A 15815-nucleotide genomic window follows, 5' to 3' on the forward strand; every position below is an offset into this window, starting at 1 on the left:
GAAATCCAGGCGCCTCCGGAGAGTGTGCAGCAGTCCACACAGATGACTACTTATGGGTTTTCCTGGTGAGGGTTAAGCCCATGGTTTATATTTGCTTTTCCCATGAACACTGTCCTAAGACCTCTCTCCAGATGCACCCTGGGGAGGAGGAGGAATTCTCCAAACACCTCTTCTGTCTGGGAAGAAGGTGGGGGACAGGTTGGTAGCATCTTCCATTAATATTGCGTTAGTGGCTAATGGGCTGTTTGTCATTCATGTCTGACTCTTTGCGACCCCATGGACTGTAGCCCACCAGGCTCCTCTGTCCGTGGGATTCTCCAGGTGAGAATACTGGGGAGTGGGTAGCCATGCCCTCCTCCAGGGGATCTTTCTGACTCAGGGATCAAACCCGCATCTCTGATGTCTCCTGCATTGGCAGACGGGTTCTTTATCGCTCAAACCACCTGGGAAGTGATGTTGTGTGAAGTCTGTCCTGATTAAGAAAGCATGCTGTCTAGATACTGTTTCTGTTGTTGTTTTTTTTTTTTAATCTTTTGGCCACGCTATGCAGCATGTGGGATCTAGTCAACTCACCAGGGACCAAACCCACACTCCCTGCTTTGGTTGCTAGAGTCTTAACCTCTGGACCACCAGGGAAGTCCTCAATGCTGGTTCTTGCAATGACCGTCTCACCACCGTGCTTCCCGCCCAAGGTCAACAACATAAAACATTACATTCTACACAATTCTGGTGTCTTTCAACAGTGTTTTAGCCTTGGCCACATTCACTGCCCATGCTAAGCCCAGACGAGAGCCCTTTTGCATTTCTTACGACTTCCCGACATAGTGACTAGCAGACCGCAGATGTGAAATACTAGTAGACAGACAGACAGGAAGAAGGTGTGGTTTCCCTTCTAGTGATTTAGTGAGTTTCTATCGGAGGCCACTCAAAAGTCATTGCTGCCTCCACTGGCTTCAGCCCGTAGTCTAGAGTGATCAGATGGATGCTTGCTTTTCCCGTCTGCATCTTCTGAGATGGGATCCCGAATCAGCAGGTTTGCTCAAGTGTCCCAAAGACAGCAAGCGTGCACTGGGATTCTTCTGCTCCTGGACCAGGCTTCATGGGCAGGGGTGTTATCCCAAGGTCACAGTGAGCATCAGAATTAATCCCTTCCGTATTCTCACTTTACTGACGCCTCTAAGTCATACGGCTGATCAGAACCTCTGCTGAGTTTTGCTTTTTTTTTTAATTGGAGTATATTTGGTTAGATAGCATCACCAAGTCAATGGACATGAATCTGAGCAACCTCCGGGAGATAGTGAAGGACAGGGAAGCCTGGTGTGCTGTGATTCATGGGGTCGCAAAGAGTCAGACACGACTGAGCCACTGAACAACAATGCATAGTTGCCTTACAATATTCTGTCAGTTTCTGCTGTGCTAGAAAGTGAATTAGCTATGTGTACGCATATATCCCCTCTGTTTTGGATTTCCTTCCCATTTAGGGAACCACAGAGCATTGAGTAGATTTTCCTGTGCTATGCAGTAGGTTCTCATTCGTTATCTGTTTTATACATAGCATCCATGCCACTATTCTTGCCTGCAGAATCCCATGGACAGAGGAGCCTGGCGGGCTGCAGTCCATGGGGTCTGAAACAATTGAGCATGCACGCACATCAAGAGTGTGTATGTCTCAATCCCAACCTCCCCATTCATGCCACCCCGTCTTCCCTCCTTGGTGTCCATATGTCTGTTCTCTGGGCCTTTGTCTCTGTTTCTGCTTTGCAAATAGGCTCATCCATACCATTGTTCTAGGTTGCACATGTGGGTGTTTAATACACGATGCTTGTTTTTTCTCTTTCAGACTTACTCTGTATGACAGTCTGCAATGTTTAATGTTGGCGTGTCATTGACTCTTGGCACCAGCAATGTTTAATGTTAGCATTTCAGTGCGTGTTGGTGCCAGGTCAGACAAAATGCCTCTCCCATTACTTCAGTCATGTCCAGCTCTTGCAACCGCAGGGACTGTAGCCCGCCACGCTCCTCTATCCCTGGGATTCTCCAGGCAAAAACACTGGAGTGGGTTGTCATCTCCTTCTCCAGGGGATCTTCCAAACTCAGGAATCGAACCCGTGTCTCTTAGACCTCCTCCACCGGCAGGTGGGTTCTTTACCACAGGTGCCACCTGGGAAGCCCTTAGACCTTAATGCCATTTGTTTTCCCCTCAAAATGTTAAATGTCTCTGATTCACCTTCCTGAACTCAGGCTAAACTTCTGAGCCATGTCCCCCACCCAGAAGAACAGAACCATTGTCACAGCACAGATTTATCTCACCCCAAGTATCAGAGAAACCCTGATTTTGACTTTTTTAAGTCAAAAAACCCCTGATTTAAATACAAAAAAACTAACCTGATTTTTAAGTCAAAACACTACATTTTGACTTAATTAACTCTGTTTCTGAGATACTGATTTTAGGGAAAAAAAAAACAAAACCCCACACCCCTTTAACATTTTGCAATTGTTCCAAAGACATCAATATTCACCCCTGCCAGCACTTAATCGTCTTCATTTTTATTATTCTACTGTCTTACTTCTTTTCAACTCTTTATGCTTTTTTTTTTTTCTGTGCATGTTTTCCTGCTACAAATGTGTGTGTTGCTGTTTGCGACTTCTCAATGTTTTGCTATTTGCTATTTACCCAGCAACTCTGGGATCCTTCCACGGGGTGCTGTATAAAATAAAGGACAACTGTGATGATGTTTACAGGACTTCTCCCCGGCAATGTCAGGAGCATCGTGAAAGAAGACACAGAGAAGCCAGTGATAAAGGCATTTGTTTGCGTGTTTAAGTTTCTGTCTATAAAATGACACAAGCCAGCTTCCCTTATTTTTTCTGCATAAGTATGCATTTAGTGCTTGAATGTATTTCACCCTTGGATACGTTCAATTTGTCTTCATTTTGCAGTTTATTCTGTTAATTAGAAAAGGTTATAAGATTAATAACTAGTCATTGCAAATGCATTTGGTGGACTGCACCATCAGCTTGATGAGGGGCTAACCCCCCACCTCAAAAGGGACATAAATGATTGGTTCATATACATCGTATCAAGCATTTGATGAAGTGCACTGCAGACAGAGTCCTTTAGTCGGCAATGGTCTTTTAATGATTTTCAAAATCATCTGAACATCAAAAATGCAATTATATTCCATGTGCATAATAAACAGAGTCTCTTTGGAGGAGCATGCTTTTATTGATTGAGAAAGTTGCAAGTCATTAGAATGGATTCTAGATATGGCTTCTAATAATAATGCCAATCGCATTAATACCTGTAACAAGAGAACTTTATACTTGTGTTGAGTTTTACCATTGCCGAGAGATTTCTTCCATGAAGTCACATCAGTTCAGTTCAGTCGCTCAGTCATGTCCAACTCTGCGACCCCGTGGACTGAGGCACACCAGGCTTCCCTGTCCATCACCAACTCCCGGAGCTTGCTCAAAGTCATGTCCGTCACATTGGTGATGCCATCCAACCATCTCATCCTCTGTCGTCCCCTTCTCCTCCCGCCTTCAATCTTTCCCAGCATCAGGGTCTTTTCCAATGAGTCGGTTCTTCGCATCAGGTGGCCAAAGGATTGGAGTTTCAGCATGGATTCACACATGGGCAGATATTTCACTGATGGGTCATCCACTTGTTTTTCATACCAGTTAAAACACTGATTTCAGATCGTTAGGTTGAAAACTGAAGCTAAACCCTTTTCTACTGACTCTGAGTGCCTTCCTCTTCATAGTATAAAACCACACAGCTTCTGGGAGAAGAAAACTGTATTGGCAAAATTACAGAGTTGGGGTGTAGCACATTAAATCAGCGATAGAGAAAAAGAAATGAATCGTGTCTTCAGAAGTTTGACGAAAAGCACTCTTGATGAAATAATGACCACCTTCCCCATTTAGCTGAGCTTGTATACTGTTGGCAAGTGCGTCAGAGGAGGTGAAACACAGAGGAAGCGAACCGTTCTTAACTGATGTGTGGCAGCTTTGCCATAACTAAAAAAGAGGGTGGGAACCCTCTGGCTGGCTTGCATTGGCTGCCTTCTTGCTGTGTCCTCACGTGGTGAAGAGAGAGATGGAGAGAGAGAGTAAGGTCTCTGTTATCTCTTATTATAAGGACACTAATCCCATGGGGTGGGGGGCCCATCCTCATGACCTGCTGTAACCCTGACCACCTCCCAAAGTCGTCCATCTTCAAAACCAGCACATGGGTGAGCTATGGCTCTCCCATATGAATGTAGGACGCGGACAGTTCAGTCCATGGTGATGCCTCTGCTTCTAAGTTTCTCAGATGCTAAAGAATATGCCTGCCATACAGGAGGCCCGGGTTCAGTTCCTAGGTCGGGAAGATTCCCCTGGAGAAGGGAGTGGCAACCCACTCCAGTATCCTTGCCTGAAAAATCCCGTGGACAGAGGAGGAACCTGGCAGGCTACAAGTCCGTGGGGTCGCAAAGAGTCAGACATAACTGAGCAACTAACACATACTCTATAGTAGGTAATTTCTGCAAACGTCTCGTCTGTGATTGTTTTGTTTTATATATATATATATATATATATATAATTTTTTTAACAACACTTTTTAAAAATTTTATTTTATTTATTTATTTGGCTGCACTGGGTCTTGGTTGAGGTATGTGGGATCTTTGATCTTCGCTGTAGCATGTCGGATGTTTAGCTGCAGCACGTGGGATTTTTCTTAGTTGGAACACACGGTCTTTGTTGTTACATTCAGGATCCAGTTCCCCAGCCAGGGATGTGACCCAGGCCCCCTGATTGGGACCTTGGAGTCTTGGCCGCTGGACCACCAAGGAGGGTCCCTCGTGTTATATATTTAGACAGGTCTGACTTATACCTTTCAGGGTGTCTTCATTCATGGACTCTCCAACCATGTGATATGTCTCATCCCACAGTCCCCTTGTACCTACTGTGTAATTGCGTTTTTAAGCACCACACATTTAAAATTTAAATGGTACAACATTTTGAAAGGTAGGAATGTGACTTCCGATACTTTTCTGCTCATTAGTATAATAGAGGAACAAGTTTTACAGAAGGAACCACACAAAGATGTTGGTAACAGTGTTTAACATGCTGACATTTTGAAAAAAAAGAAACGTTTGGAAGTTCCCACTTAGCAGCTAATAGCACTACCTTAATTGAATGTTACTTTTCTTTTCTGATGATTTCAGAATTTATACATCAAGGCAAGAATAAGAAAAGGGGAATTGCCATATCTCTCCTGTCTCATAACTGATAAACAGTTGGTTTAGCAAAAGAAAGAAAGTCTCTCAGTTGTGTCCGACTCTTTGAGACCCCATGGACTATACAGTCCACGGAATTCTTCAGGCCAGAATACTGGAGTGGGTAGCCTTTCCCTTCTCCAGGGGATGTTCCCAACCCAGAGATCGAACCCAGGTCTCCCGCATTGCAGGTGGATTCTTTACCAGCTGAGACACCAGGGAAGCCCAAGGATACTGGGGTGGGTAGCCTATCCCTTCTCCAACAAATCTTCCCGACCCAGGAATCAAACCAGGGTCTCCTGCATTGCAGGCGGATTCTTTACCAACTGAGCTTTCAAGGAAGCACAAAGGAAAACAATAATACTTTCCCGTAGTCTATAATAATGCAGAAAAGAATTCAGCTGGAGTTCATGGCGAGGTCTTCTTGGATGATCAGAAAATACAACTTAGCTGTTGGCACTCGCATTGGGGAAGACAGATCTTATTTGGGGAAAAAAAGAATAATATAAACCATTGGAATCTGTCACGAACACGTGACGTGTAGAAGCGTGGTAAGCCGTATTTCTGGATTTGAGATACGAATATTTGGATAGAATCCTCCATTTCTGACCACTCCCTCTCCCCCCACTGATGTGACTTGGGGAAGTTCTCATCATAATGGTCATCATTGTTCCTACATTAAGTTCTGTTTATTTATTTATTGTTGACTGTGCTGGGACTTGGTGAGGGCTTTTTCTCTGGCTGCGGCGAGCAGGGGCCGCTCTCTAGTTGGGCTGCAGGGGCTTCTCGTTGGGGCGGCTTCTCTTGTCTGGAGTTCAGGCTCTAGGAATCAGTGACTTCAGTAGTTGTGACGTGTGAACTCAGTAGTTGTGGCTCCCCCCACCCCCATGTTTTAGAGCACAGACTCAATAGTTGTGATGCACGGATTTCGTTGGTCCGAGGCAGGTGGGATCTTCCCAGATCAGTGATGGAACCCCCGTCTCCTTCATCGGCAGGAGGATTCCTTAACACTGAGCCCCCAGGGAAGTCCCAGTGTTTATACCTTACTGATAACATCCACCAGCTACCAGAAAGTTGTTGGTAGAGTAGCAAATGAAAAAAAAAAAAAAAGAAAAAGAAAAACACATGTCTTTGAGTAGTAAAAGCGATGCTAGGGAGCAAACACCGGCAGTAAACACTTACAAGGTAACCATCCAGCAAACTTCATTTTTTACACTGCTCTTGTATCATCTAAAAGGAAACATGATTGAAAATTACTTTGTTAGATTCTCACGGGATGACTTGGAGATGCTGAAGCTGAAACTCCAATCCTTTGGCCACCTGATGCGAAGAGCCGACCCATATGAAAAGACCCTGATGCTGGGAAAGATTGAAGGCGAGAGAAGAAGGGGACGACAGAGGATGAGATGGCTGGATGGCATCGCTGACTCCACGGACGTGAGTTTGAGTATGCTCCGGGAGTCGGTGATGGACAGGGAGGCCTGGCGTGTTGCGGTTCATGGGGTCTCAAAGAGTCAGACACGACTGAGTGACTGGACTGAACTGAACTGGCGTGTCATGCAATTAGCCTTCTGAATGATCACCACTGGATGATATGTGAAGGGCTCATTCACTCACAGCCCTTGCAACCTGGAGGGGACATCATTATTTGCTACAAAGGAAAAGGAAAGCTCATTCTTTGCCCCATCCTTAAGGCACATCTGTACGTTGTGAAGTAGAAAGACTTCATCAAAATTACGTTGCAGTTCCAATCTGTGTGTTACCCATAATAAATCCTGAGAAATGTGGTACGTTATCCGGGATGCTGCTGCACTGTGTGATGTGATCTTGACTTTGATGGATAGGTCCTTTTCGGAGATCATGATGTAATTTCCACTCTCATTTCCAGGACTTTTAAACATCTCTTGGGGACTGTGGGGGAAGACGACCTAGTAGGTTGCTATAAATACACTGGGTTTGGCCGTGTACATTTTCAGCGGTGAAAAAACTTAGGGACTTGAAGCAGAACACATCTTTTTTTATAGAAAAAAAAAATTCTTTTTTGTCCATGCCAGATGTTAGTTGTGCCATGCAGGGTCTGTATTTGCAGTTGTGGTATGCGAATTCTTGGTGGTCATGTGTGAGACCGAGTTTCCTGACCAGGGATCAAACCTGGGTCCTTTGCATTGGGAGCTCAGAGCCTCAGCCACTAGAACCACCAAGGGGTGGCCCAAAACAGCACCCACGTATCATCTCAGAGTTTCTGTGGGTCAGGAGTCCTGCCATAGGTTCCCTGGGCCCGGAAACTCCCCATCTCTCGCAAGGCTGCAGGCAAGGTGCTGGTTGGAGTTGAGCCCTAAACTCAAGGTTTGACTGGGGAAGGATCTGCTTTCAACCTCTGCCATGCTTCCCGAGAGCTGTGGGCCAGAGTTCTTCATCACTCAGCGTTAGCCGGAGGCCACCATGGGCTTCCCTCGTAGCTCAGTCTTTAAAGAATCTGCCTGCAATGCAGGAAACCTGGGTTCCATCCCTGGGTCGGGAAGATCCCCTGGAGGAAGAAATGGCAACCCGCTCCAGTATTCTTGCCTGGAGAATTTCATGGACAGAGGAGCCTGGCAGGCTACAGTCCATGAGGTCGCAAGAGTCAGACACGACTTGGCCACTAAACCAGCAACCACCACCACCAAGAAGCAGTTGGCATGGAGTGGAGTGTTTCCAACACTGTGCCTTGCACCATCAAAGCCAGAAAGGGAGTCTGCTAGTAAGACAGAAAGTGAAAGTATTAGTCGCTCAGTTGTGTCTGACTCTTTCCGACCCCGTAGACTGTAGCCCTCCAGACTCCTCTGTCCATGGGATTCTCCAGGCAAGAACACTGGAGTGGGTAGCCATTCCCTTTTGCAGGAGATCTTCCCAACCCCGGGATAGAACCCAGGTCTCCTGCATTGCCAAGGCGCATTCTTCACCATCCAAGTCACCAGGGAAGCCCAGTAAGATGGAAATCAGGGTCTTTCTAAAAAACCTAGTCAGGGAAGCAAGACTCATTACCTCTGCAGTTTTCTGTGTGATGGACGTGTTTAGGTCCTAGCCCAGATCCCAAGAAAGGGGGTCCCACAGAGACTTGTGTAGCAAGGCAGAGGATCATTCTGTGGGTGGTGGGGGGCACCTAAGAAGCCTGCCCTCCACCGATAGCTACTCTCACTCACAAAATCCCCAGGTGAAAATAACAAAGACCAGCAAGATGGGAGAACTGGCCAGGTCTCACGGCAGGTAAGCAAGACTGCGTGGCCTGGGGCCTTTCTCCCTAGCGACCTGTCTGAGATGTGCCTGCCTTTTGCTCTCTATGGGTCCGGCCAAGGCAATCATGCTAACTGCTGAGCAGAGATTCGGCCCTGGATGTGAGTCTGTTTGGTTTCCAGCACCAAGGTCACACCACGTAGAAGAAATCCAGGCCGCCCACCTTCCCTTTCAAGATTCCATCTCGTTTGCTGTGGGTGGTGGACCCCACCCGCCTTCGGGACCTTGAGAAGCACCGCGGCGGCCCAAGCAGATGAGACTTTCCTTTAAAAATGGGCTTCTGTGTCCATTTCACAAACGCCCCGTCACGGCCTGGAGCAATCACCTTGCAATCTGAACCTCAGGTCTTGCAAACCTGTTCAGCTGCGTGGTTTCCCCGTGGTCTCAAATGACAGCGCTTTTAGCTTTTTAGCGTTTCTCTTTTTTCCTTCTCCTAAAGCTGGAAAACCCTTTTATGATTGCTCTCAAGTCAAATAGTTTACACTGGCCTGTGTTGTGAGAACGTGCCCTGCTTGCTTTGATTTAGAGTAAGATAATCCCGCTGCCTTAAACACGATTGGTTTGGGGAAAATGACAAGTCCCCAGGAGCCACGGAGACTAAGCTTTGAGGTGGCCATATCCACAATCCTGCCTGAGCGTCAATTGAAGGTTTCTGTTTTCTTAGGAAAGAATTTCATACCCAGGAGGATTTAGCTACGTTTGGTGGAAAGCTGGCCGGTTAAGCTTTGTGTCCACTGGTTATTGGTGCTTTTTCTCTCTGAACGCAGTGGTGGAAAAGGCAATATTGAAGCGCACCTGTTTCAGGAATGATCCCTAGTTTTCATTGCTGCTGTATTTCCCTGGAAGGGAAACTGTACAAAATGATGGCTGTAAGGCATGTCTTAAATCAGTTAGCAGCGTGTGTATGTGAGTGCTCAGTTATGTCTGACAAGTTGCGACCCCACGGACTATATGTAGCCTGCCAGGCTCCTCTGTCCATGGGAGTCTCCAGAGAAGAATACTGGAGTGGGTTGCCAAGCCCTCCTCCAGGGGATCTTCTCTACCTAGGGATCAAACCAGGGTCTCCTGCGTTGGCAGGCGTGTTCTTTACCACGGAGCCACCTACAAATCCTCTAAGAATACACAATGCTGCAGTCACAAGAATTCATTCTCCCGTGACCCTCTTTCAACCTTATTTTCCAAGTAATCAGGTCCTTCCTGACAAACTGTAGTTTTTACTTCCCTTCTTTTTTGATTCAGGGAGTCCGATGAAGTTATTCATTTCATGTTAAAATGCAAACAGATATAATGAAAGGTGCGTCCGTAAGGAAGGGTTTTCAGAATGACGCTAGTAAGTTAAAGCAGCGTTTTGCATTCTGGGATGCAGCCCACTTGGTTATGATAATTATCATCATTTTTTTAAAAATTATCATCATTTTAATACACCGCTGGAGGTCTTTGCTAAAATGTTGTTTAGGCTTTGTTCTGTTCTGTTTTGGATCTGCTGAGGGAGACTGGCCTGGAAATATTCTTTCTCACACTGCCTTGTCAGATATTAGAACGACGGTTATCTCAGCATTATAAAATGATTTATTGAGTGTTCCCTTCTCTGTTCTCCGTAAAAGTTTGAATAAAATTAATTACTTGTTCCTTGAATGCCTTATAACACTCATTGCTGAACCCGTGCGGACCATTGATTTCTTTCTGGAAACATTTGACTGGGAATTCGACTGACTCAGACAGTAAAGAACCTGCCTGTCAATGCAGGAGACATGGGTTCGATCCCTGGGTGGGGAAGATCCCCTGGAGGAAGGCATGGCAACCCACTCCTGAATTGTTGCCTGGAGAATCCCATGGACAGTGGAGCCGGGTGGGCTAGAGTCCATGGGGTTGCAAAGAATCAAACAAGACTGAGTGACTAACACTTTGACTTTTTCACTTTTTACTTCAGCTTTCTTCTGCATCTGTGACTCTGAGTCTTCTGTTTATTCACTGAGTTTTCAAGTTGCATCTTTCCAGCGGATTATTATCCTAATGGTTTTCCTGATATCTCTCTAATGCTGTAAGATCTTATGAAATTCTCTTTTTCATTTCTAATTTTGGTTATTTCTACCTTCCATCTCTCCCTATTGATCAGACTCGCTGATCTGTTTATTCGTTGGACCTTAGAAAGAACCAGCTTCTGTTTTCATCAATTGGATCCACTGTATATTTATTTGTGGAAGGAAATGGCAACCCACTCTAGTATTCTTGCCTGGAGAATTCCGTAGACAGAGGAGCCTGGAGGGTTACAGTCTATGGGGTCGCAAAGAGCTGCACACAACCAAATGACTAACACACACACACACACACACACACACACACACACACACATATATTTATTTTCTACTTAAGTAAACCATGCTCATATCTCTCTATTTCCATCCTTCTGCCTCCTTCTCAACTACTGACTAATTGTTAACTTTTTAAGATGTTGATGAGTTTATGAGTTTTCAGTCCTTCTTTGCTGACACACACTTGTCCGCTCAAGACTATTCTCATCGTATCTAAGATATTTGGTGTGTATTCTTCAGACCATTCATTCAAAAACATTTTCAAATTTCAGTGGTATCTTCTCCATTTACCAGTGGATAATGCAGGCTTTCAAAACATTTCCAAGCATATGGAGCTTTCAAAGTTCATTGCATAGTGGTCAGAGATCTGTAGTATATTATTTTCAGTCTTTTGAAATATATTAAGATCTGGTTTTTAGTGCCACCGTTTGACAGTTTTCTGTATACCTGCAGAGAGTATGTGCTTCTATATATTTTTAAATATTTATTTATTAAATATTTAATAAATATTTAATATTTAATAGATATATTAATATCTATTTACATATATTTAAATTTTATTTAAATATATTTTATTTAATATATATTTATTTAATATATAATTATTTATATATAAATATATAAATATTTAATATATAATATATTTATATAAATATTTAATATATTTATGTATTTATAAATTTATATATATAAATTTAATATATAATATATTATATATTTAATATATATTATTTCTTATATAAATATATAAATATTTAATATAGATAATATTTAATAGATATATATTTATATAAATATTTAATAGATAAATATTTTTTAAATATTTATTTCTTTGACTGCGTCAGGTCTTAGGTGTGATATGTGGGTTCCTTGATGTACCTGCAGACAGTATGCACTTATATATATATATATTTTAATATTTATTTGTTTATTTATCTGGCTGGGTCAGGTCCTAGGTGTGATATGTGGGTTCTCTGATGTACCTGCAGAGAGTGTGTACGTCCATATATTTTCTCTAAAATATTTATTTATTTATTTATCTGGCTGGGTCAGGTCTCAGGCGTGATATGTGGGTTCTTCGATGCATCACTCAGGATCTTTTGTTGGGGTGCACGGATTCCCTTCTGTATTCCGTGGGTTCAGTAGTTGTGACGGGTGAGCACAGTTGATCCTCGGCACATGGGATCTCAGTTCCCTGGGCAGGGATCGAACCCTGCATTGCAAGGCAGATCCTTAACTACTCAGCCACCAGGGAAGTCCCGAAGAGCGGGTGTACTTTTAAGTCCCAGTGCAGTGGGGCGCTCGTGGTAAAGAACCCGCCTGCCCGGGCAGGAGACGTAAGAGACACAGGTTCAATCCCGGAGTGGGGAAGATCCCCCTGGAGGAGGGCATGCCAAGCCACTGCATTTTTCTTGCCTGGAGAATCCCATGGACACAGGAGCCTCGTGAGCTACAGTCCATGAGGTCACAAAGAGTCAGACACAATTGGAGCAAGTTAGCATGCACGAAATAATATATGTCTGCTAAATCAAATGCACTCATTGAATCATTCTGTTATCCTCTATTCTTACTCAAGTTTTTATCTGCTGCGTCTTATCCTTTACTGGAGAAGGTATATTACTTCGCGATAGTCACAGATTTGTCTATAACTCCATTTAGTTCTTTCAGTTCTTTCTGTATTTTAAGCCTTGGCTGTGTTTTTCTCACCATCTGTTTATCTAGCAATGAGTCATTCTTAAAATGTGTTTTGCCCCGAAAATACAAACTGCGCTAGGTTTTGTTCATTTGGAATTTGCAACAAAGTTTCTTTTCCTCCACAGATTTCCTTCACTCCCTTTGTGTATCTTTATTTTAGGCACAAAAAATCCTGTCCTGTGTATAGTCATTCACCCGCTGATGGACTTTTGGGCTGTTGTCTATGTTCAGCTCTTGCTAAAATAGCTGCTCTGAACATTCAGGTAGAAGTCTGGTGTGGACGTACACTTTGATTTCTCTTGGATAAATATTCTGGTTAAGACGGCTGGTTGCATATTTGACTGTATAAGAAATGGCTGCTATTCTCTGCAGAAGGATTCGCTCATATCGGGCTCTGTAGTCTGCTTATACAAGAGAAATATTTTGATTCCAACAACCTCTGACTCATGTCAGAATAAGGAAAATAAAGGACCCAAGTCTTTGAAAGACGAGACATCCCATTCCTGATGGCAACGCTTTGGGGGCAGGGTACCCACAGGAGGTTTGCCTGCCCTGGTGACCACGAGCTGAGAGTTGGGAAAGACCAGGGAAATCAGTCTGAATCCCAGTCACCCTGCCCTGTACAACTCATCTCACTCACCTGATGACGCTCTGAGGCTCAGCTAACTCCCAGAGATGTATCAGAAGATGCTCAGCATCTCCGACAGCAGTCGTCAGCGCCTGAGGATTCATGACATCCCTTCCATCTATGCGTGCGTGCGTGGTAAGTCCCTTCAGTGGTGTCTGAACTGGTGACTCTTTGCAACCCCACCAGGATCCTCTGTCCATGGGATTCTCCAGGCAAGAACACTGGAGTGGACTGCCCTTTCCTCCCCCAGGGGATCTTCCCGACCCAGGAATGGAACCCGCGTCTCTGACATCTGCTTGTCGTGGCTTCCCTCACTGTGGAGCAGCGCCCAATAGTTGTGGCACACGGGCTGTGTTCCTCCACGGCGTGTGGAATCTTCGTGGAGCTCGGGGATCGGACCCGTGTTCCCTGCATTGGCACTCGGAGCCTTAACCAGTGGACCTCCAAGGAGGTCCTAGTGTCCGTTATCATTCTAAGAGCTTGGTTTTCAAGAGGGTTTCAATAAGTTAGAATGTTGTTAAAACACGTGTCTTTAGCTAATAGATTTTATCTTTTAGAACTGTTTTAATTTTGCAGAAAAATTGAGCCGACCACACAGAGGTTTTCCTTCCCTGGTTGTGGTAGTTTGTGTTGTTATTAACATCCTCAGTTCATGGGGCACATTTACCCCAGTTGGTGAACTAGTATGGATACATTTTGATTAGCTAAACCTCACAGTTTACATTTCTGTCCTTTTTTGTTTGGGATTGTACAGTTCTGTGGGTTTTGGAGGAGGCATAGCATCACATACCCAGCATCTGCTGTCTTTGTGTTTAGTGACCCAGTCACGTCCACTCTTTGCCACACCATGAAGTGGAACCCCCTCTCCCTCCAAGGCTCCTCTGTCCATGGGATTTCACGGGCAAGAATACTGGGGTGCATTGCCCTTCCCTTTCTCCAGGGGATCTTCCCAACTCAGGAACGGAACCCACGTCTGCTGTATTGTCAAACAGGTTCTTGACTACTGGGCCACCAGGAAGGCCCATCTCCACCACTGCAGGATATGAATATCTGTTAACTCAGGAGACTTGTGAGAAGCTGACTGTATAAACCTAGGCACATCCTGGGATCACCCTGTAAGGAGACACAATTGGATAAAAGAAGAAATCCCATTATCACAAGATCCTAGCTTTGTTTTCACTGACGATGTCAGATGTAAAGAGAAAGGCGTCCTTTTTGTAACACGCAGCGACCTTTTAGGTAGAAAATAGGCTTATCTATAAGAAAGTTCCAGGAGAAAGAGACGTTTATGTTCTGAGGACAGGGCTGACAATGTTTGTGAAATTGACTTCACAGTAGAAGAGGATTAGATTCCTCATGCCTTTAATTTTAGGGGAGTAAGCTCCATTAACTTTGAAGGTTATCCTCTCCTACGTGACGTCTTGATTGTTGAGAACCGAAAGAAAAGTGAGGCGTTTTTATTGTCGTCTTAGACGCAAAGGAAAATGCTTTGTGTTTAATCAGCATCTTCTTTTTCATATCTTCTTAAGAGAGCATATTACGGGGTGTTTCATCTCTTGTTCTTCTTTATGCTTCTTCTTAATATTAGCATCTGTTTTCATGTTTGGTATTCTCTGAAAGATGTCATATAGTCTGAATTTTTATATGTCAAGATGTTATGGTCTTAGACAATTCAAATATTCTTTTAATGTTTCTCTATTTTCTTTCTTTTAAAATAACATAGCTTCATTTATTTAAGAATGTGTTCCGATATCAGGTGGCAAAGTTCAACAATGCAGAGCTGACATTTTTGCAACAACCTAGTAATTTTACACCTGATGGTGCGTATGTTTAAGTGGTACCCTCTTGGTTCCTCCTGCCCTCTTGTTCCCCTTCTGTGTCCGTAAATCCGGCCTCTACGTCTGCATCTCCACTGCGGCCTGGCAGAGAGGTTCATCAGTACCATCTCTCTAAATTGCATCTGTAAATATGCATCAATGTATGATATTTGTCTTTCTCTTTCTGACTTACCTCACTCCGTATAATAGGGTCTAGGTTCACCCCCCTCGTTAGAACTGACTCATACGTGTTCCTTCTTTTGTATGCTAAGTCACTTCAGTCGTGTCCGACTCTTTGCGACCCCATGGACTGTACCCCGTCAGGCTTCTCTGTGAGATTCTCCAGGCAAGAGTACGGTAGTGGGTTGCCATTTCCTTCCCCAGGGGATCTTCCCGACCCAGGGATCAAACGTGCATCTCCTGTGTCTTCTGTTTTGGCAGGTGGGTTCTTTACCACTAACACCACCTAGGAAGCCCAGTTCTTTTTCCTGGCTGAGTAATATTCCATTGTGTATATTTACCACTACCTCTTTATCCACTCATCTGTCAATGGATATCTAGATTGCTTCCATGTCCTGGCTATTGTAAATAGTGCTGCAGTGAACATTGGGATACATGTGCCTTTACATTTTCCGCGTGAAGAGAAACACTTTGTGTCTAATCAACATCTTTTTTCTATATCATTTTAGGAGCGCATATTACCAATATTTTCATCCCTCATCCTTCTATATGTTTCTCCTAATGCTAATATCTGTTCTGATGTTTTAGTATTTTCTGGAAAACGTAATATACTCTGAATTTTTTACCCTTTAAGATTTTATGATCTTAT

The sequence above is a fragment of the Cervus canadensis genome, chromosome X (genome assembly GCF_019320065.1).
Source record: "Cervus canadensis isolate Bull #8, Minnesota chromosome X, ASM1932006v1, whole genome shotgun sequence".
Classification (NCBI taxonomy): Eukaryota; Metazoa; Chordata; class Mammalia; order Artiodactyla; family Cervidae; genus Cervus; species Cervus canadensis.